The sequence below is a fragment of the Vicugna pacos genome, chromosome 14 (genome assembly GCF_048564905.1).
Source record: "Vicugna pacos chromosome 14, VicPac4, whole genome shotgun sequence".
Lineage (NCBI taxonomy): Eukaryota > Metazoa > Chordata > Mammalia > Artiodactyla > Camelidae > Vicugna > Vicugna pacos.
This window is the reverse complement of record NC_133000.1, coordinates 63253295-63274275: the sequence shown is the minus strand read 5'-3', so window position 1 is coordinate 63274275 and position 20981 is coordinate 63253295. Positions and strand designations below refer to the sequence as shown.

The 20981-nt window shown below is 42.7% G+C and overlaps 1 protein-coding gene across 6 annotated transcripts in view; it reads right to left on the bottom strand.

Annotated features, from left to right (window-relative positions):
* FARP1 (FERM, ARH/RhoGEF and pleckstrin domain protein 1) overlaps nt 1-20981 on the bottom strand; it is a 332832-nt gene that overhangs the window by 266626 nt on the left and 45225 nt on the right. For 2 of the 6 annotated variants that reach the window (XM_072976474.1, XM_072976473.1), the window contains exon 1: nt 9187-9621. The exons of 3 other annotated variants lie outside the window; for them this stretch is intronic. The gene's annotated coding sequence lies outside the window, so the exon portion shown is untranslated. Of the gene's footprint in view, nt 1-9186; nt 9625-20981 lie in introns of those variants that run through there. One more of the 6 variants, XM_072976480.1, reaches the window with a different exon arrangement.

Genomic DNA, 20981 nt, shown 5'->3' with positions numbered 1-20981 from the left:
GTCTGGGGTGAGTACTGAGAGCCACAAAAGTCCCCTATTCTGCTTCATATAGTTCAATCTGAGTGTCTGTCCTTGCAACAAAACAGACCTTCTTTCCATAGATTTATGTACAGATGATCACTGCGGCCAAATACTGCAACCAAAAATTGCCCAATCAAGGGCAGCATTATACATGCTATGTAGAGCCACATAGGGGAATATTATAAAGACATTAAACATTTTCATTTCAAAGAAAATTCAGTATGGAAAATACTTACACAATGTTAAGGGGAAAAAATGGCTTCTAAATGGACATGCATCACTCTCCCAATTAAAAAAAAAAGTATGTGTGTATAGGGAAAAATACTAGGAATACATCAAATATGCCAAAAGTCAAATGGAAATAAACCAAATTTTAATTTTCATAAATTTTGAGTGGCAGGATTGCAAGGGATTTTCATTTTCTGTTTTATATATGAATACTTTTCCAATCCTGTTACAATAAACAGACTACAAAGGGAACATTAAAATAAACAAGCTAACAAACCAAAACTTCTGTATTGAAATGAAACGCCACTTCCAACTAGAATCTACTGCTTTGCTATCCTGACTCCTTCCGTTACTATACTTTGTGCAAGGCTCTTGTCATATTCCACCTTTTCTTATAATTATCTAGATATTTCTCCCATTTGGTTCAGATACTACACTGACAGCAGGGACTGAGCCCTGTTTCTGTGGCACCAATGGTAACTAGTAATTCAACACAGTTGTTCGATAAATATCTGCTGAATTGACACTCCACAAGTGAAGTAAAAATTAAAAAAGCAATGAATATGCAAATTTCCCTGGTCACATGGCCATCTTGATGGTAAGGGGGGGAATGATCAAATTTGGGTTTTTTGTTGTTGTTGTTTTGATGAAATGTGGGCAGTTTTATTTATTGTAACAGAATATATATTTTTTCCTGCCTTCCAGTTTTTTTTATATATATATATATTTATTGAACTACAGTCAGTTTACAATGTTGTGTCAATTTCTGGTATATACAATAATGCTTCAGTCATACATGTACATATATTTGTTTTCATATTCCTTCCCACCATAAGTTACTGTAAGATATTAAATATAGTTCCCTGTGCTGTACAGTATGAACTTGCTGTTTGATCAGATTTGTTTTTAAAAGTCATACCAATTAAGTGAAAACAGAGAATAACTATTGCTGTATACTCTGCAAGTTGTTCACTTGGATATTTTACACCTGCTTTATTTGCTTGGATTAATATTGAGGTTATTATGAAACCACTTAACTTTTCTTTACAGGTTCACAAATACGTATGTCCAATTTTTTAATTTGGTAAACCTCTGGTTTATCCAAACCCTGACATTTCTGAGCAGCCCACTCCACTAATAACATTGGCCCCACCTAAGATCTGATGTCAGAGGACCAAAAGATCCTGTAGGATTATAAAGGAAGATATTAATCTCTCATTAATAATGTCCTCACAAATCTCCTAAGCAATATTAAACGTGCAGATAAATGCCATTCTAGGTTGACAGAAATCGCAGGTACTGCCATCATTTGTTACCTTAACGAAATAAAACATTACTGTCAAGCATGTCCTGTGATCCCAAACCCCAAATGGTCAGTTCTAAGCAGATGTCCTGCAAGGCCATCTTAAGAGGAAAGGTGAAGTTCATGCAGACTCAGTGACAAGATCTGCACTCGTCATCAAATACTTAAAGTCCTTAAAAATAGTTCATTGCTTACAATGACCTGATATGATCACAAAGTCACTTTCCACATAATTAACAATAAGAAACTCATTTTCTCATAGATAGTATGAAATGGCAGGTGAAAGATAAATCAGTCTGCAACCTGCTAGAATGGCTATCATCAAAAAGACAAGGAACAAGTGTTGGCGAGGATGTGGAGAAAAGGGAACCCTCCAGCACTGTTGGTGGGAATGTAAATTGGTGCAGACACTATGGAAGTCAGTATGGAGGCTCCTCGAAAAATTAAAAATAGAACTACTATACAATCCAGCAATTCTACTCCTGGGTATTTATCCAAGGAAAACAAAAACACTAATTCAAAAAGATAGATACATGCACACCTATGTTCTCTGCAGCATTATTCAGCCAGGACATGGAAAAAACCTAAGTGTCCTCTGACACGACTGGATAAAGAAAATGTGGTGTATATATATATATATATATATATACACACACACACACACAGTGGGACATTACTCAGCCATAAAAAATAATGAAATCATACCATTTGTGACAACATGGATCGACCTAGAGGAAATTAAGATATGTGAAATAAGACAGAGAAAGACAAATGCTGTGTGTTACCATTTATATGTGGAATCTAAATGAATAAATATAACAAGACAGACTCATAGATACAGAGAACAAATGAGTGGTTAACAGGGGGAAGGAGGGTGGGGTGATGATCAAAATAGGGAAAGGGGATTAAGAGGTACCAACTACAAGCTATAAAATAAATATGTCACAGGGATGTAATACATAGCACTGAGGATATAATCAATAATATTGTAATACTGTGTATACTTTATATAGTACATAATCTATAAAAGTATCAAATCACTATGTTGTACACCTGAAACTAATACAATATTGTCAGTCAACTATACTTTAATGAAAAAAAAGAAAAACATAAAAAAAAAAGTCTTCCAGTCAATGTATCAGTCAAGATGCTTTGGGTGGCAATAACAGAATTAGAAAGTGGGTAAATTCATTGTTTAATGCACTAAGTTCACATTTGCATTATTTAGTATACAAAATTTGCTATTATTTAGTATACTAAGCTCCAGGTGCAGCAAGGTTAGTGACTCAGTGATGCCCACAAGAACTCTGCTTCCATCTTTCAGCTCCATCATCTTCCTGCCTTTGTCTAAATGCTAATCACAACATGGCTGCTGTAGTTCCAGGCATCACACTCAGTCCAGTCCTTGGGTCTCTCTTTAAGAGCACAGAAACATTCCCCAGATCCCTCTTCAAAGACCATCCAGATGTCGGAGGCTTCTAGGAAGGATCCTGCTTAATGACAAAAGATGCTTGAAGAAGGCTGTGCCATCACTGGCCTGACAATACCAAATGTGTGAGAGTAAGACGCTTGGATTGGCTGCAGCCATTCTCCATAACAGCTAATTAGGCTACAGCAGCCTAATTAACCAGTAGGCAACAAGCCCAAGTACAAAGAACAACAAGCTGGGATGGCAGGGTGGAAGGACAGAAAGAACCTGGGTCCTTGGTGCTACTGTGAGCTGAGACACTGAACAGGGAGCCCCTTCCCTCTTCTTATTACTTGAGGCAACTAATTATCTGATGGCTTACACTGCTATAGGTCAGACATTCTACCACTTGAAGATAAATGCACTCTTAAAGTTTTAGGGAAAGAGTACGAATAACCTGCCCAACATCTCCAAGGTGGACAAGACACAGAAGGGCAGCTCTGTCTGGTTTCAATACCTATTTTCCAGTTCTCCTTACCTTTGCTACCATCCTCTGACTTCTGTATTCTAAAAGGTCATTGGGCTTTCATTACACACATTTTAATCAAGTCAACCAATATGTATTTACCTTCTATGGGCAAGAGGAACAAAAATCAGGAAAACCTACTTTCTGACCTGACAATGTTTGTTCTCCAGTTCAGAAAATGAAGGGAATACAGAGCAAGATAGAATTCATGTCAAAACAGAGAAACTAAAGTCCTTTTACAACCATTTAAATGTGCCATTCTGACCTCTTTTTAGAATGTCACATCTTCCTTTTACCCAGGGCCCCATTTTTGTTTTGATTTCAAAAATATTTATTTCTCACAGTCCTTCTGTGTACTAAAAGAATACCACTCAACTTTGAATTTTGGAAAGCTATCTATTTGATCAGAGTCTTAAATACCTTGTTTCCCCAGGTTTTCAAAATAAGCAGGGATTTTTGTTTTGTTTTGTTTTGTTTTTTCATTTCTGTGTCTTTTCAACTCAGTGTTAGTTAGGAAAGAACAAAACTGCCCTATCCCCATCGAGTAAATGGAGTTTGACCTCTTGAGCAGAACATTAGTCAATGTCTTACATACAAAAATGTTATTTTTCCAAAGCTGAATAAATCCCCTGACCTTTAATAAGTTCAATAATTAGACCATGTACAACGTCTTCCTAGTAACTTTTGCTCTTTGAAAGATACCATTCAAAACAGGAAGAGATGGAAAAAAGACAGACTGGTGAAAGCATTAACAAGACCTAGATCTAAATGAACTTGCATGCGGAATACGTACAGAACTATAACCGTAAGATAATACGGCGTTAAGTCTGTGCAGCTTTCTGTACATCAGTTATACTCAAACGCTATATAAAACAATCAGACAAAAACAAAGAAAAAGAATAAAGTTCTAATGGACATGTCACAAAAGAAAATATACAAACAGCCAAAAAGCACATGAAAACCTATCATTCCCCTATCAAGGAAATACAAAACAAAACCACAACGAGATATCACTACACATCCAGCAGGACGGCTAAAATGAAAAAGATGGGTAATTTCAAGAGTTTGTGAGGATTACAGTAAGTGGAACACTCATATAATCATTGGTGGGAATGTTAAACTGTACAAACACTTTGGAAAACAGATGGCAGTTCCTTATAAACATACACTTATTATAAGGCCTAGCAATAAAAAGGAAAACAGAGCTCCACACAAAGACTTGTTCACAAATGTTCACAGCAGCCTTATTCATGACAGCCCCAAACTGGAAACAACCAAAGTGGTGGCCAAGGGGGACTGGATCAACAAACTGTAGCACATTCAGACACTGGAATACTACTGAGCAAGAGAAAGGGATACTGTGACAAGAGGACAAGAGGGAAGAGTCAAGAGTGAGGTGGGGGAGGGGTAGATGGAGGAGAAGAGAGAGGAATACAAGCAGAGGAGAAATTCCATCTAGACACAGCAAACCTGCAGAACTCCAAAGGGTTGTAAAAGCAGCCAGAGAGAAAAGATAGACTATTTACAAATAACAACTAAACTGACAGCCGACAGGCGCCACAACAATGGAACCAGAAGAGAGTTGATTAACACAGGAACAACTACCCAGAATTGCACACCCAGGTAATTTATCATTCCAGGACAAATTTAAAGGCACACAAAAACTGAGGTTACCCCCAACAGATGTTCACTAACGGAACTTCTCAAAAAAAAAAATCTCAGGAAGAAGTCAAGTCATCCCCAAAGTGAATTTTTCAGGTAGGTTTTACTTTCTTCTTCATGCTTTCAGTATCTTGATTTTTTTTTTAAATGAGCCTATATCTTTTTTACAATATTACCTAGCTTTAAAGGTTAGTTGAAACTGTGAGATTAGAACAAAACAGAAATGAAATCAGATATCAAATTTTCAAATTCCCGGAACAGAAACCTGTCAAGGCTAATATTAAATTCCCCTTAAAAACCTTAAAGACTAACTTGAAAGGACATGAAAAATGAGGTTTACTTATTCACTCAACAAGTATTTAGCAAGGGTTTGCTATGTGTCAGACAATATACTAGATCCGGAATTAACAGAATGAAAACAAAAAAAATGAAAGTTGTCATAAAACTAGATTGATAAGTCTTCTCTTAAAAGATACCTTTATGGAAAGTCCAAAGTCAGCACATACGACAAAGTTATTCCCGTGGTGAGGAGTATTATCATAATAGAGAGTTGAAGGTAATCCAGCTTGACCTGAGGCTCTTTTGTTTGAAAATGCATGCACAAATATGACCATTTTCCATATGAAATTAATTCATGTAAATGATGAATTCCCACCTTAACTCAATTGCCAATCTTGCCATTTGTCTATAATTTGTTCCATGTTAAATAAGAAAAAACTGCCTTTGTGAGTTGAGTGCATAGGCAGCACTGAGCATGTGCTCACTTTTCTGTTTGGTCACACTGTACCAATGGTCCCTGGCTTATTTCACAAGTATCAAAGGCTTAGAACACTCTTATTTACTATGTATCAATTGTATGCTTTTGCTTAAAGTATCCACTTGGCAAAACATTTTTAACTGATTTAAACCAGGAGGGCAGCCTATAAAAAGCTAGTTTCTCCACTTTGAAATAAACATTTTCTGGGGGCTTTTTGATTAAAAACAAAGGCGGCATTTGGCATAAAAGGACTGGCAAAATCAGTATTTCAAGTAATTTGAATGGAAACCATTGGGCTCTGATCTGCCTGGGCATGTGGAAATGGTTAAGGCAGTAACCTGGCGGAAACAGAGGGTGTGGGGGCTATGATGAAGTGAGGCCACAGCAGAAACTCTAACCGTTAAAAAGCAAGAGAAAAAAAGTTGGCCCACTACTTCCCATACAATAATCAGCCCTGGAGAGCCTTCCTCTCAATCAAAAGCACCAATTAATAAGAGAGACACAGCCACAGGAACCTTCAAAAGCCCATCCTGTCTGCTCCCAGGCAATGGTAAGCAACACCTAGAACACCTGTGCACCGAAGCAGCAAGGACTCAAGTGACTGCATCTGGGCATTACATGGGCCCCTCCCTTATCTGCAGTATCTTCAGTTAAGAAGGGAAAGTGCATTTCTCAAAAACACTAGGCACTTGTCTGCAATAAGCAAGGCCAGTTACAAAGGGTTTGTTTAAAACACCCGGTTCACCACACTTATTAAAGCATTAGCCAGGTACCTACAAATCCACACTTTCCTCATCCTCTGGTAAAGTCACAATGCCGTCTTTCCTAAAGAGTGTTCAGCATGCAAAAAACTGGGCTCTCATCTCTCCTCCAGTGTTCTCTAACACCCTTAAGGATGGGGAAAGGTTTTCTTTTTCAAAATCTGTCATAGGTACCATTCTTATAAATATATATCATTTTCCAAATGAATTAAACTCCTATGCTCAATGAATCTTAGAGGATAATTTCCACCTAAGGGGGGGGGGGGGACTAACCCTTTCAATACTATATTCAATTCTTATCTTCTTAAAAACCATTTCCTTGGACAGTTTCTTTCATGAAAAGCAAAACAAAAATATTCAGCCAGGTTCCTCATAGTTCTTAACATAATTATGATGCAACTGCAATGCACTAGAAGAAAATGATCCAGGATAGATTTTTAAATCTTCTTTTGGTAAATTTGGCCTCAGAGTAGTATTAGTATTCTATTATGACCTAAGGAATTAAATCCCTGTATAAATTCCAAGAAGAGACTATCTATGTGAAAAGGGGCATTATAAACCTAACTTCAGGATTCCCTCAGGGGGAAGAACTCCTTAAATGAAAAGGCACACTCTAACTCTTGGGCAGGGGCAGGCTACCGAATCTGTGACCCTACTGAGAACGGCTACATCCTCACCGAGTATTTCAAGGTTCTCATCCACATAAAAGAAAGAAGAGATTCTGAGAAGCACTGGTCTAACAGCTCACTATTTCCACCAACACTTCGCCCAGAAAGCCAGCCACTGGCCAATAATGTATCTATTTATTTTACCCAGAAGCAGATCTATTAGCCAGACATTCTAAAAACACAAACGTTTCGTTGTGCTTGGAATAACTCCAATATTGGTGCCTTGCTGCAGAACGATGCTGCAGGAATATAAAGTGAGCCATGTGGATGCTGAACCCACACATGAAGTGCATCGTTAGAAACTGTCAAATCCAGAAGACCAACCCTTTGGAAAGGCTGAGGTTAAATCCCCAGCCAGAAGAAGGCTGTGGAATGTGGGAAGAAAGCCAAAGGTGGGAGACTTCAGAAGGGCCCCTGCCTGACCACAACAACGAGGACAATTTTTAAGGCACATGCCCCAGAGCTCTCAGGACCAAAAAGGCCTTTCTTCCTCCAGGCCTGTTTAGTCTGAATAAGAAAAGCAAGACAATGCTGGAGGATGTTCTGAAATGGGCTTGGCCAAGTCACCACGTGCAGAGCACATTAAACATAACCCACTGCTAGTCTGGGCTTTGGACTCTGCTGAAGATACTGCCTGATGGGTCGTGGAGATGGGGTCCCCAAAAGCCAAGGCTCGGGGGAACCTGAAACAGAGGAGGGCGGGGCTGAGCAAGTCAAACCTGGGAAACGAACAAGGAAGGCATTAACAGTAATAAAATGAAACAGCCAGAGGCCACCATAGTACTCCAGAAGGCTCGGAGACAGGCTGAGCAGGCTAAACCATTCCAGATGAGAGGCAATCTCTCCACATCACAAGGGGCTAATCTGACATTAGGGTCTAGGTTTCTTTGTGAGCTTCACCTCTCTCCTTTCTGGGGAATCCTGCACAGACTCCAGCTGGGCTCCAACTGCCATAAACGAAATCCAGATTGGTTATGGGGAACTCATTTTTCCCCTCAAACAAAACAGACAGACAGACACACACACACACACACACACACACACACGCACGCACGCACACTCTCTCTCTCTCTCTCTCTCTCTCTCTCTCTCTCTGTCTCTCTCTCTCAAAGGTCTGGCGGAATCACAAAGCTAAAGTTTCCGGAACTTAAACCATTAAACCACAATCAGAAGTTGTTTTGAAATGCTCACCACAAAAATCTGTGTCCTTTACGTAAAAAAGAAAAAAGACAAGAAAATAAGAAGAAAGAAAGGAAGAAGAAGAAGAAAAAAAACTTTGCTCTCCATAAAGGCTGGCGGTAAAGAAGAACAAAATCTAACTTAGACAGAGGGTGTGTTCCTCTTTGTCACCCACTGGGGTCCTCGCGCCGTGCGTGGGCGAACCGCGGACACCCGGCTGCCTGGTGGCACCCGCGCCAATAGCCACCTCCCTGGCTCTCGGTCGGCCTCAGGGCCGAGACTGAGGCCGGAGGTCCGGAAGCGGCGTCCGGCGCTGTCACCGTGCCGGGTGGGATAGGAGGAAGCGGGGGAAGGGCGCCCCGGGGCGGGTGGGGCGAGAGGGGACGCGCGCGGAGCTCGCAGCCCGAGTCCGCGGAGGGTGCAAAGGGCGGCGCGGGGCCCGGAGGCCCCCGAGCTCCGGCTATTGTTGCAGGGGCTGCCCCGGGCCCGGCGGGCGAGTCTCCCGCCTTAGTAGGGGACCCGGATCTCACCCGCCGCCACCTCCTCGGAGCAAGATCCGAGGGCCACGCAGCCACCTCCACTCGCGCCCAGGTCGGTCGGCTCCGGGTTCCCGACTCACACAAGTTGCCGCCCGCCCGCCTGCCGCGGTCATTGTTCGCCGCGCGCCTCCTACCTCCACGGGGCGGGCGGCTCTGCCTTCCACTCCCGGCCTCCTGACTCCACAGCTCCGAGCCCCGGGCGGCCGAGGGCGCGGCGGCTCCGGCTGCGCGTGCAGCGGGGACGCTCGGCTATTAATACCCGCGGGCGGCGGCGCGGACGCACTAGCGGGGCTGGCGGTGGCCGGCCGAGGTCCGAACCATCAAAGGTGGCGCGGGGCGGAGGGGAGGGCGGAGCAGGAGGGGTGGGTGGGGAGCGGGCTCAGGGTCGCCATGGCCGCCTCGACGCCGGGCCGAGCGCCACTCGCGCGGGGAGGAGCGGTGCAAAGCGGGCGGCGGCCGCGTCTCCGCCCCGCGCGCCAGCCGAGCGCCCGCAGCCCTGCGCCCGCGCCGGCCCCGCCGCCTCCAGGCCGGCGAGCGGGAAGTGAAGGCGGGCGCGCCCCTCCCCGGGCCTGGGCCGGCCCCTCGGCGGGGGGAGCGAACCCGGGCCCCGCGCAGCCCGAGCAGCGGGGACGGCAGGAGAGCCACAGCCCCCTCCAGCGTCCGCGCCTGCGACCTGCGCGCCGGCACGCCCCGCCCCGCTCTGCCCCGGGGGCAGGTGCGCCGCGGCGCTCCCCGCCCGGAGCGCCCCTCCCCGGCCCGGCGAGCCCACCTCGATCCGAGCCTTACTTGGTCCTGCAGCCGGGGCCGGTCTCCCCGCGCGGCGCCGCCAAGCCGAGCGCAAGAAGCGCTGGGGAGTGCGCTGCGCCACCACGGACGCGCCAATCCTGCCGCTGGGGTTGAAGGCGAGATAAGGGGAGCGGGAGACAAGCACACGGGCAAAACCAGGAGCAGCTGGAGGGCGATCGGCGGCGAGGACTCGGCAAGTCGTTGTTGAGGTCGTGCAAGGGGGAGCCCCGCCCGTAGGTCCACCTAGGACTTAAACTACGTTGTCGCGCGAGCAGCAGCGCTTGGAAGGGATCCACGGGCACCACCCCCTCCCCGGGGCCACAGGAGCAGGCTTCCGGCACCACCCTGGGCTGCGAGGGACTTAATCCCGGAGGGGCAGTTGTCACCTCCCCCCTTTACGGCTCAGCATCCTCCACCCCGGCGAATCCCCCCGACAATCTCCAACCTCCACTCCCCGCCTCCCGGGACCGGAGCAGTGCCCCGCGGGGGAAAGGAGTGGAATAGGTTAGGAACTGTACGCAGATTCTTGTTCGCCTTCGGAGTTCCTGGAATTCGTTGGAGGAAGGAGCAAGATTCAGGACCGAGCAGGCAGGGAACTAAGGAAGGGGAAAGTCATTGTCCCCACCCTCCAGCTGGGAGCTGAGGCTTTACTATCTCCCTACCCCCTTCCTCGGCCCCTGGTCTTGCCCTTTCTTCTCGCTGGGGTGGACCCTCTACACTGGAGGGAAAGGGCCAGACGTCAGCAGGTTGGAAACAAAAGCGACCCTCTTCTAGATCCCGAGGCTAGTGGGCCCCCACCCCTGACGGCTGCTGGCTCCTGAATCCTGGTCTTTTTGGGCAGTAGAAAGGTTTTCGACCTCCAGCCTGGAGGCAGGTTTCTGCAGGAGGTCACAACTGAACTCAAAAGAGGAACAGCGCAGGGGCCCCGTGGAAGAGTGGGTTAACACAAGAACAGGGTGACTTAGAAGTATAGTGGTGCTTGTGCGTAGCTGGTGTGGGTCGTTTCTGGAGCAAAGAGCAGAGGAGCAAAGAGACATATTTTGAGTCTGAGGTACAAAACTGTATTTTTTTTAAACACCAGTATATCTGGTGAAGTTGGAAGTAAAGAGGGTCATATGGGCCTCAAATCTAAAAAGAACAGCAGATGGGCAGTTTGTGGTTGAAGAAAAGATAGTGTGGGTTGGAGGTTTGGCTCTGTTCTAAGCAGCTGTGTGGCTCTGGATAAACCAGAGAGCAGAGGTTTCAGGCCAGTGATTCTCTAAGGGTGCTTCTCAGACTGCAGCAGCAGCACCTGGAAACTTTAAGAAATGTAAATTCTTGGGCCTGCCCCCAGACCTGCTTTCGCAGGTTCTCCAATCTTTGTGGGCATCAGAATCGCCTGCAGGACTAATTCAAAGACCCACTGAATCCGAAACTCCCTTTCCCAGAGTTTTGGATTCAGGAGGTCTGAACTGAGGCTTGAGGGTGTGTGTTTGTAACAGGTTCTCAGGCAGTGCTGGGCCCACACCTTGAGAACTACTGGGATTAGGGTACTGGGTCTCAGAATCACAAAATCACCTAAGATTTTAAAAACTCTCAATGTCAGGCATCACCCCAGCTGAATATACCAGGATTTCCAGGGTTGGAACCCAGGCATCAGTATTTTAAAGTCCTGTAGGTGATTCCAATGCCTGGCCAGGTTTGTGGCAGACCTGGAGATCATGGTAGATGCAGATTTTGGTTTAGGAAGCTTGAGACATGATATCTCCAACAGGCTGTCTGGTGCAGCCTTTATTTTTACTAGTCCAGGCACTACACTAAGTAGCAAGCAAAGGTGCTACGGCAAACCTCACAGCTAAAACCAAAAAACTGCAGAAATCACAGAAAATTAGAAAAGTGACATTTACCCAGCCACCTCCTTTGAAAGACAGACATTTTCCACATGCTATAGTGTTTCTTCATCTTCTTTCTATGTCTGGAATAAGGTTTGTGCTGTTTTGCTCTTAGCACACTTATGATTATAATACATAACATCTGATGCTGTTTTGTTTTGTTTTGCGGGAAGGTGACTTTTAAAGGACACAATCTGAGACGGTTTATAGGCAGAGGGTAGCAGCCTGTGGGGAGGAAGGGAAAGAAAAAGGAGGGCAGACTTGGGGGGTGTCCAGCTGGAAAAGGCTGGCAAACCCCCAGTGTCCTGCCAGCTCCCACAAACATTCTAGGCTTTGTACTCAAATCTCACTGAAAGTACTTTTAAAATTCCTTTACCTGAAAAGCTAGGGGTCCCTGGCCTGGAAAGTCTACCACCAGGAAAATCAGCCTCTGAAAAACTGCAGTGTTTCCTTGTCATTTCATGTCATTTACATCTCACTTTTCAGACTACAAAAATTTATAATTACCTAGGTCCCCATTATAACGCATGCCATCAAGTTAATTAGAAATCTTTCTGAATTAAGTAGGTGCCCTGTCCTTAATTTTTCCTTTTATTAATTTTAACTTTTTTAAATAATAAATGTGTATACATAGTAAATTAAGAAATAGACCAGACCTAGAGATTATCATACTAAGTAAGTCAGACAGAGAAAGACAAATACCATACTATCACTTATATCACTAAAGAAATGACACAAATGAACTTATTTACAGAACAGAAACAGACGCACAGACATAGAAAACAAACTTATGGTTACCAAAGGGGCTTGACAGTGTGTGTGTGTAACAGGTTCCCAGGCAGTGCTGGGCCCACACCTTAGGACCTGCACTAAAACCCAGGGCAGTGAAGAGTCTGGGGTTAGCAGATACAAACTATTATATATAAAACAGATAAACAAAGAGGTCCTACTGTATAGCACAGGGAACTACATTCAATATCTTGTAATAATCTATAGTGAAAAAGAATATATCTATATTTATTTATATTTATATATGTATGTATATTAATAATATATGTGTATATATGTAATAAATACATGTATTTATATATATATATGTATAACTGAATCACTATGCTGTACACCAGAAACTAACACAACATTGTAAATCAACTATACTTCAATTTAAAAAAAGAAGTAATTAAAGAATTATTTAAAGCATATTAAGTAAAGCATAAAGCACATGAGGAACCCTTCCCTGCATCCCCAATCCCACTTCTCAGAAATCCTTTTCCCAACAGCTTTTACAGTTGTTCAGAAACTTTCTAAGCTTACACAAAAGTGTATGTGTGTAAATCTTTTATACTCAATTGATGACATGTCATAGTGAAATGCAACTTCTTATTCCATAGTTTTCACCGGTTCCCGCCACCCCCAACACACGCTACCACCACCAGGACGTGTCTGAGTCAGGGAAGTCTCTGGGTTTCAGGCAGTACTAATCTCTAGCCGTGAGAATATGCGCTATCAGTAACATGAGGACCTGTGCTAAGACCCAGGGCAGGGAAGAGGAATTTGCCTGTAGCACTGATGGTGGATGGCTCTGGCGTGACTCCTAACAGTCACGGTCTGTGTAATCCCCTCGCCTTGGAAGAGGACTGGACCTAGTGAGTGACTTTCTGCTAATGGACAGAATATGGAGACATGAAGTGCTGTCATTTCCATGACTGGCTTACAAAAGACTGACTTTCATCTTGCTGGCGCTCTCTGCCTGCCAGCTTTGATGGAACAGGCTGCCACGTTGGGAGAGGTCCTGTGGAGGAACAGAGGGAGCTCACGAGGAAATGAAGCCTTAGTCCAACAACCCTTGAGGCACCAAATCCTGTGACAATCCCGTGAGTGAGGTAGGAAGGGGCTCCTTTCCAGCCAAGCCTTGAAGTGACTGCAGCATAGCCAAAGGAACCAGCCAGGCCAAGCCCAGATTCTTGACCCACAGGAAGTGCGAGAGGGTAAATGTCTAAGCCACTCAGACTGGGAGCCATTTGTTATGCAACACTACGGAGCTACCACATACAGTGTAGCATGGTAGGTGCAGGAGAGCTAGAAGAAGCAGGTTAAAAATTAAATCAATAGGAAGAATATGAATCTCCCTGGAGAGTAGGAAGGAAATAAAATCCTGGGATTTTGAGCTGTGTTTCATTTCAGCAGCCCAGCAAGGAGTCCTGCTCTCTCCAGAGCCCTGCCACCCACGGGACCAGAGCTACCCCGTTCTCACAGCTGCTGCCCTTTCACGGAACCACCCAGTCGCAGAGGAAGTCACTGCCATGAAGTGAACACATGAGATTACAGAACTTACAGGGTACAAGAAGGGTTCTGGGGGTGGGGACTTAATTATTTTACAGAGAAGTTTCTAGATTCAGGGAGGCAAGGGGTAGTAGTGGTGGTGACAGAAACCAGATAGGGAAAGGCTAACGGAGGAGAGGGGTAAAGCAGAGAATAGGAACCAAGGGAACGTCCATATGGGACCCTTTTGGTTCAAGAGGGTCATTAAGTTTGGGTAAATGCTGCAAAATCTCCTTCCAGAGACGCTGTAGTCATTTCTTCTTCCACTGTGGTGGTTTTTAAACATGGCCACCAATCCCTTAACACTCCTCTCTTTAGGAGGTAGGGTCTACCTTTTTGAATCTATCTTTGAATCTGGACAAGCTGTGACTTAGTCAATACAGTGGAAGTGATGCTGTGCAACTCAGTCAGAAAAAGCCTTCTAGCTTATCCTCTGTAGACACTTAGCCGTCTTGCCCTGACTGCCATCTAAGAAGTCCCAACTACCCTGAGACCTCCAGAAGCAAGAGGCCACACAGTGGCCCTCCCACTGACAGTCCCAGATGAGCCCATCTTTGACCATCTCAGCCCAGGAACCAGGAGGTGAGTAAAGAAGCATCTTGCAGAGGGTTCTCCCGCCCCACTGTCCCTTTCCCCAGCCCTGCCAGCCACCCTCTACCTTTAGGGCATACCAGTTAAGGACACCATGAAGCAGAGAAGCGCCATCCATATTGTGCTCTTTTCAAATTCCTGATCCACAAAATCTCTGACAAAATTATTTTACATCATTAAACTCTTCATGGCTTGCTATAAAGCAACAGAGAAACAGAGCATCCACTAACCAACCGTGCCTGAGAATGCGGCCTACTTAAACTGTAGCCCTTGCTGGGCAGTAGCAAATTTAAAAAATTTGTCAGTCTTATAGGTGAAGTGGAATCTCATCTTTAAATTATCCATTGACATTTCTTCATCCATGAACTGACTTATATCCTTTGTTCATTTTGCCATTGGGCTGTCTTTTTCTTGTTGATTCTTAACATCTTTATATGTTCTATGTTAAGTAAATTAGCCCTTTGCTATCATGTTGTGAATTTTTTTCCCTGTGTTTGATCTTATGATGCTCTTTTTTGCAGCCAGAAGTTCGTCATTTTTACATGATCAGATTCATCCATGTTTGCTTTTATGATTTCACACTTTTGCAAAATGCTTAAAAAGATCTTCTCCATTCAAAGCTTTTTAAAAAACACTATTTTCACACTTTAATGGTTTTATTTTTATATTATATCATTGATCAATATAGTATTTGTTTTGGCATAAGAAAGGAGACGCAGACCCAGCTTTTTTTTTTCCAAATGCCCAAACGGGCACCATTGACATGACCCAGCTCTCTGTGCTTGTCTGAAACGCCAATTCTGTCATGTAGGGGAGTCTGTGTTCTTTCCCGCTGACCTGCCTGTCCTTGTCCCAGTAACAAAACGTTCATGATACATTTTATTATCTGAAGGAACTTATACCCTATAATTTGAAAGTTTTCCTGGCTAGTCTTACTATTTGTTTTTCCAAATGAATTTTAGTATCATTTTGTCAAGTTCTAAAAATAATCATGCTGCACTTTGATTAGAATTGCTTTGAAATTTTAACCCTCAACTTCATATAATAGCTAACACATAAAACCGTTAGTACCTTAGTGAATATTAACTCACTGAACTGACACATCAACCCTATGAAGCAGGAAGATTATCATCATCCCCATTTTACACCTGAGGCTAAGTAACTTCTCCAAGGTCACATGCTGGTAAACAAATGGCAGAGATGGTGACTCCAACTCAGGTGGTCAGAGTCCAGGGGTTGTGCTCTCAGACAGAATGCTGCTGTGCTCTACCTCTGTATTCATAAATCTAGGACAGCTGGAGCAAAGTATTAAATACATACTTCTTTCAAGATAGAAAATAGAAGAGGATAAAAAGTCAGGACTTTTGGTCATATTTTTTCCACTTCACTTTCAAAAGGAGACATTTGAGAGGAAAGCAGAGGAAAGTCATAGATTGGAATCATCTTGAATCTGGCCTGTGATCCTACCTTTTGATTCTCAGAGAATGAAAATGATACCCGAGGGGAAAGTATATCATTGTTGATGGTTACTTGCAGCATTTTTCATCATTCAGAAATGCACTGAGAACTGAAGCAGAAATGAGAATGAAGTATACGTGTGTGTGTGTGTGTCCATGGTCAAGACAGCAGATCTCTTTGGGCTGTTGATCTCATGTGTGATGTCTACACAAACTCACTCTAATGCTTAGAAATCTGCAGTAGGAATTCCATATGTATTTGTATATTTCTCCCCTTCTTTAAATTGGATGTCCACACATTTTAAGGCAAAAATAAAGAAAAATGTTCTCCCCTCCCCCAACAATTGATGCTGACATCCATAAATTTAATGAATGCTGAAGGATCGTCAAAAGAGAAATTAAAAAAGAAATCCCCTACTTGGCCCTGCCTGGATAGGATGAGCAACAGCTGGTCTCCCATCTTCCCTCAACATATTTTAGCCAAAGGCAGTCAGTCCTATTAACTCCCAAATTACCACCAACTCTGTAGGGAAAATCTTTTTGACAACCTGGGTGGGAGCAGCTTCTTTATCCTCCTGCATGGAGTCGAACCTGCTTTAATGCTTAATTCATGAAAAGAAAGTGAATTCTATCTACAAGCGCACCTTCTCCCTAAGCAGTGGGATGTTGCTTTCCCGAAGAATAGCCCTGTTCTTTAGCTCATTAGTAAAGGGGCTGAAGGTGGACAAACATAGTGACATATCAGTCGCTTGTTTGAATGATTCTTTTTTATCCTTTTCGTACATATTGAGAATACTAGCGGAAAGGAAGAAAGAACGGCATGTCGTTTATGACATAATTTCTATCCTTTAACAAACTGAAATCCCTATTATACGTTCAAACACAGCCTAAGTGTGTGAGGCCTCATCACAGAGCATCTCTAAATATTTCTGTTTTACATCTAGCTGAGGAATAACCAAGAAAAATGGACTTAAATGACAGTAATCTTAAGTTAATTAAGTCCTTACAGTTAGGAATTTTGCAATACCAAAAAAAAAAAAAAAGAGAGAGATAAGCTCTTCCTTTCCTAGAAATGCTTTAAAACAGAGTAGATCTGTATACTATTAGTGGTTCTTCAGGACTGGCCCATAAATCAGATAATAAAACTTTTAAAAATAGGCAAAATGTTTGAATAGACACTTCACAAAAGAAGATTTATGAATAGCCAGTTACTAGAGAGCTTATTATCAGTCTGGGAAACACAAATTAAAGACATAACAAAACACACTAGGCATCTACTAGAATTGCTAAAATTAAAAAAACTTCCAACATTACTAACTGCTATACATAAAACAGATCAACAACAAGGTCCTAGTGTACAGCGCAGGGAACTATATTCAATACCGTGTAATGGCCTATAATGAAAAAGAATATGAAAAGGAATATATATATGTATAACTGAATCACTATGCTGTACATCAGAAATTAACACAACATTGTAAATCAACTATACTTCAATTTAAAAAAAAAGACTACCAACATCCAAGTTTGATGAGGATGTGGAGCAACTGAAACTCATCCTGATGCTGAAGAGACTGTAAAGTGGTACATCCACTCTGAGAAAAAGTCTAGCAGTCTCTCATGAAGTTAAACATACACTCGCTGTAAGACAGAAATTCCGCTCCTATGTATTTACCCAAGAAAAACAAAAACGTGTGTCCACAAAAAGACTTGTACAAAAAGGTTCCCAGCAGCTTTTTTGTAAAACTGAAAAAGAGGGGACAGACACCCAACAACAAGAGAATGAAAAAATAAGCTGTGGTATATTTATACACAAGGGACTTCTAACTCAAGAAAAAGCAATGAACTCTTGATAAATGGAAAACATGGATGAATCTCAAAAACATTTCTTAGAGTGAAAGGAACTTCACACACAAAAAAAGGGTATATTGTACTTCTCTATTTGTATGAAATTTTACAACAAGCAAACCAAATACATAGAGAAAAACTCTGAGTGGAGGTTGTCTTTGAAGGGCAAATGGTGGGGACTGAAGGAGTACACAAGAGAATTTTCTGTAGTGATGGTAACGTACCTTGATAGAGGATTGGGTTGGACAGATGCATTTGTCAAAACATCGTGAATATACACTTAAGATTTGTGCATTTCAACATATGTAAACATTATCTGACAAGAAATGAAACAAAACAAATATTGAACTCTAGTTAATGATACACACGCTTAAGTATTTAGGGGAAAGTACTGATGTCATTTACCTTGAAATACATTTAAAAAGAAGGTCGACTGATGGCTGGCTGGAGGGATACACAGATGGAGAGATAAGTGACAAAGGAAGGAGAATAAAACATTAACAGAAGAAACTTGGTGGCGACGAGAAGCACTTCACTATAAAATTCTTTCAACTTTGTTGTAAGTCTGAAATTTTTAATAATAAAATGACGAATTCCACTCCTGGGTATATGCCAAGGAAATGAAAACATATGTCTACACAAAACTTGTACACAAATGTTCTTATGAGCATCATTCATGACAGCCAAGAAGCAGAAGCAACCTGAAAGTGCATCAGATGATGAATGGATAAACAAAAGTGGGTATATCTGCACATTATTTGACAATAAAAAGAACTGAAATACCAATACCTGGTACCACATGGATGGACCCTCACAACATGATGCTAAGTGAAAGAAGCCACTCACAGAAGACTAAATATTATATGACTTCATTTATGTGAAATGCTCAGAGCAAACAATTACATAGAGACACGAAGCAGACTAGAGGTTGCCTTGGAAGTTGGAGGGAAATGAGCACTGACTGTTAAGGCTGTGGGGTTTCTTTCTGGGCTGATAAAAATGTTCTAAAATTGACTGTGGAGATAGATGATTGTGAAACTGTGACTATATTAAAAGCCACTGAATTGTATACTTTAAATGAGTGAATTGCACAGTATATGAATATAGTTCAATAAAGCTGATATAAAAATTACTGGAAAACATTATTAGAATTAGCCCTATTATCACACAATTAATCGCCCTGTCCACTCCAGATTTCTCACTCTAGATGAAGAAGAAAACATCCTTATCATATATTCTAATATATATATTTTAATATAAACTTCTTAATAATGAATATCTAAATTCATGAACCATATGGAATTAATCTTTCATTTGCCAAATTGATTCTAACTGGAGTATTCTAATATTCTTGCAGATGGGTTTTTTGTTTGTGTGTGTGTGTATTTTAACAATTCCTAGTACCAAATGTCTTGGGCAAGGGCTGATAAGCCTGAACAGTCCCTGCTGGTCATGCAGGTCCCTACAACATCCCAGCGGGAGAAAGACACAGCAGTAAGTGCGTGTAAAGCGAGGAAGTTATTATTTATATATTGAAGCCACTGATTCTCAATCTTGGGTGCATACTGGAGTCACCTGGGGGAGCTTTAGACAAGCCCTGGTGCTTGGGTCCTCCTCCACCTCCTGGAGACCCTGATGGAATTGGTGCAGGGTAGAACCTGGGCATCAAGAGTTGTTAAATCTCCCCAGGAGATTCTAGCGTGCCGCCAGGCTGAGAACCAGTGACCTAGAACAATACCCTGAGCTCTGGAACCTGAATCCAGACAGTGGAATCTCGCCCCTCCCTAGGTGGTCCCATCAGCAACAGTGAGTGTGCATCAGAACAACGTGCAGGACTGTGACATCATCATCCTCTTTTAATTTTTCAAAAAGAGAATATGTCACATGATTCCAAACCAAACTCTATTAAAAAGTATTTCACAAAAAAGCTTTCCTCTGTCCTGTCCCCTTGTTCAATTCTCATCCCACCTCCCACCCCTAAAGAGGTCACCACTGCCAATGGCTTCCTCCTTATCTTACTGGGGAACTCAAGCCAATCCAGATATATGTTTATTTTCCTCCTTTTTTTTTTTAACAGAAAAGGTAGAATTTTATACTATTTTTTTCCTGGGAAAATCTTGGAGATAATTTTATATCCATACTTAAAAAGCTTCCTCATTTTTTTAATCTCTGTGTGGTATTCCATTATATGGCTGAACCAAAATTTATTTGAAAAGTTACTGATTGCTGGGCACTTAATTATTTCCTAACTGGTACCACGAGTACCAATGCTCCCAGGGGTAACCCTTCTGTCCATTGCCACTTTGCACGTGCATGAATATAAGCACAGGATCAATTCCTAGGAGCAGAATTGTTGGGACAAAAGGTTATGCATTTACAATTTTGATGGACATCGTGAAACTGCCCACTGTGGGTTTGGTGAAATTTACAGCTAAGACCAGCAACATGTGAGAGTTCCTGTGGCCCCACTGCCTCACCAAAGTAGATTGTCACACGTTTAAGGTTTTTGCTGGTCTGAGAGGTTAAAAAATGCTATCTCAGTATACTCTGGTCTGCTTGACTTCCTTCTCACTTTGAACTTGTATACCTTTCCGTACGTTTAAGATCCTTTCGTACTCCCTCTCCTGGGATTGTTCACTCACATCCACTGTGGCTGGTGTAAGAATAAGAGCTCCCTCAGGGTGTGTGGTTCCACCCACTGTCCACACCATCCAGTAGGTTAGCAATTCTTCTGGGAGGAACCAGGAGGTGGGTGGACAGATGGACAGACAAGGAAGTGGAAGCCCTCCGTCCTCAACAAAAGGAACCCATGGTGTTTATACACCTGAAGCGTCATTATAGACATATTTATTTCTATAGTATTAACTGAATGCCTCCTCGATGCAAAGCATATCCTATGAATGCAAGATGAAAGAACAGAGGAATCAGGATGAATGGCTCAAAAATCACATCCTAATTGTAGAAGTCTTTCTATCAATATTCCTACATGGTTCTTTTTATGGGTATTGATGTGCAATTATACCATCATTAGCTGTAATTAAACTACCATTTCAT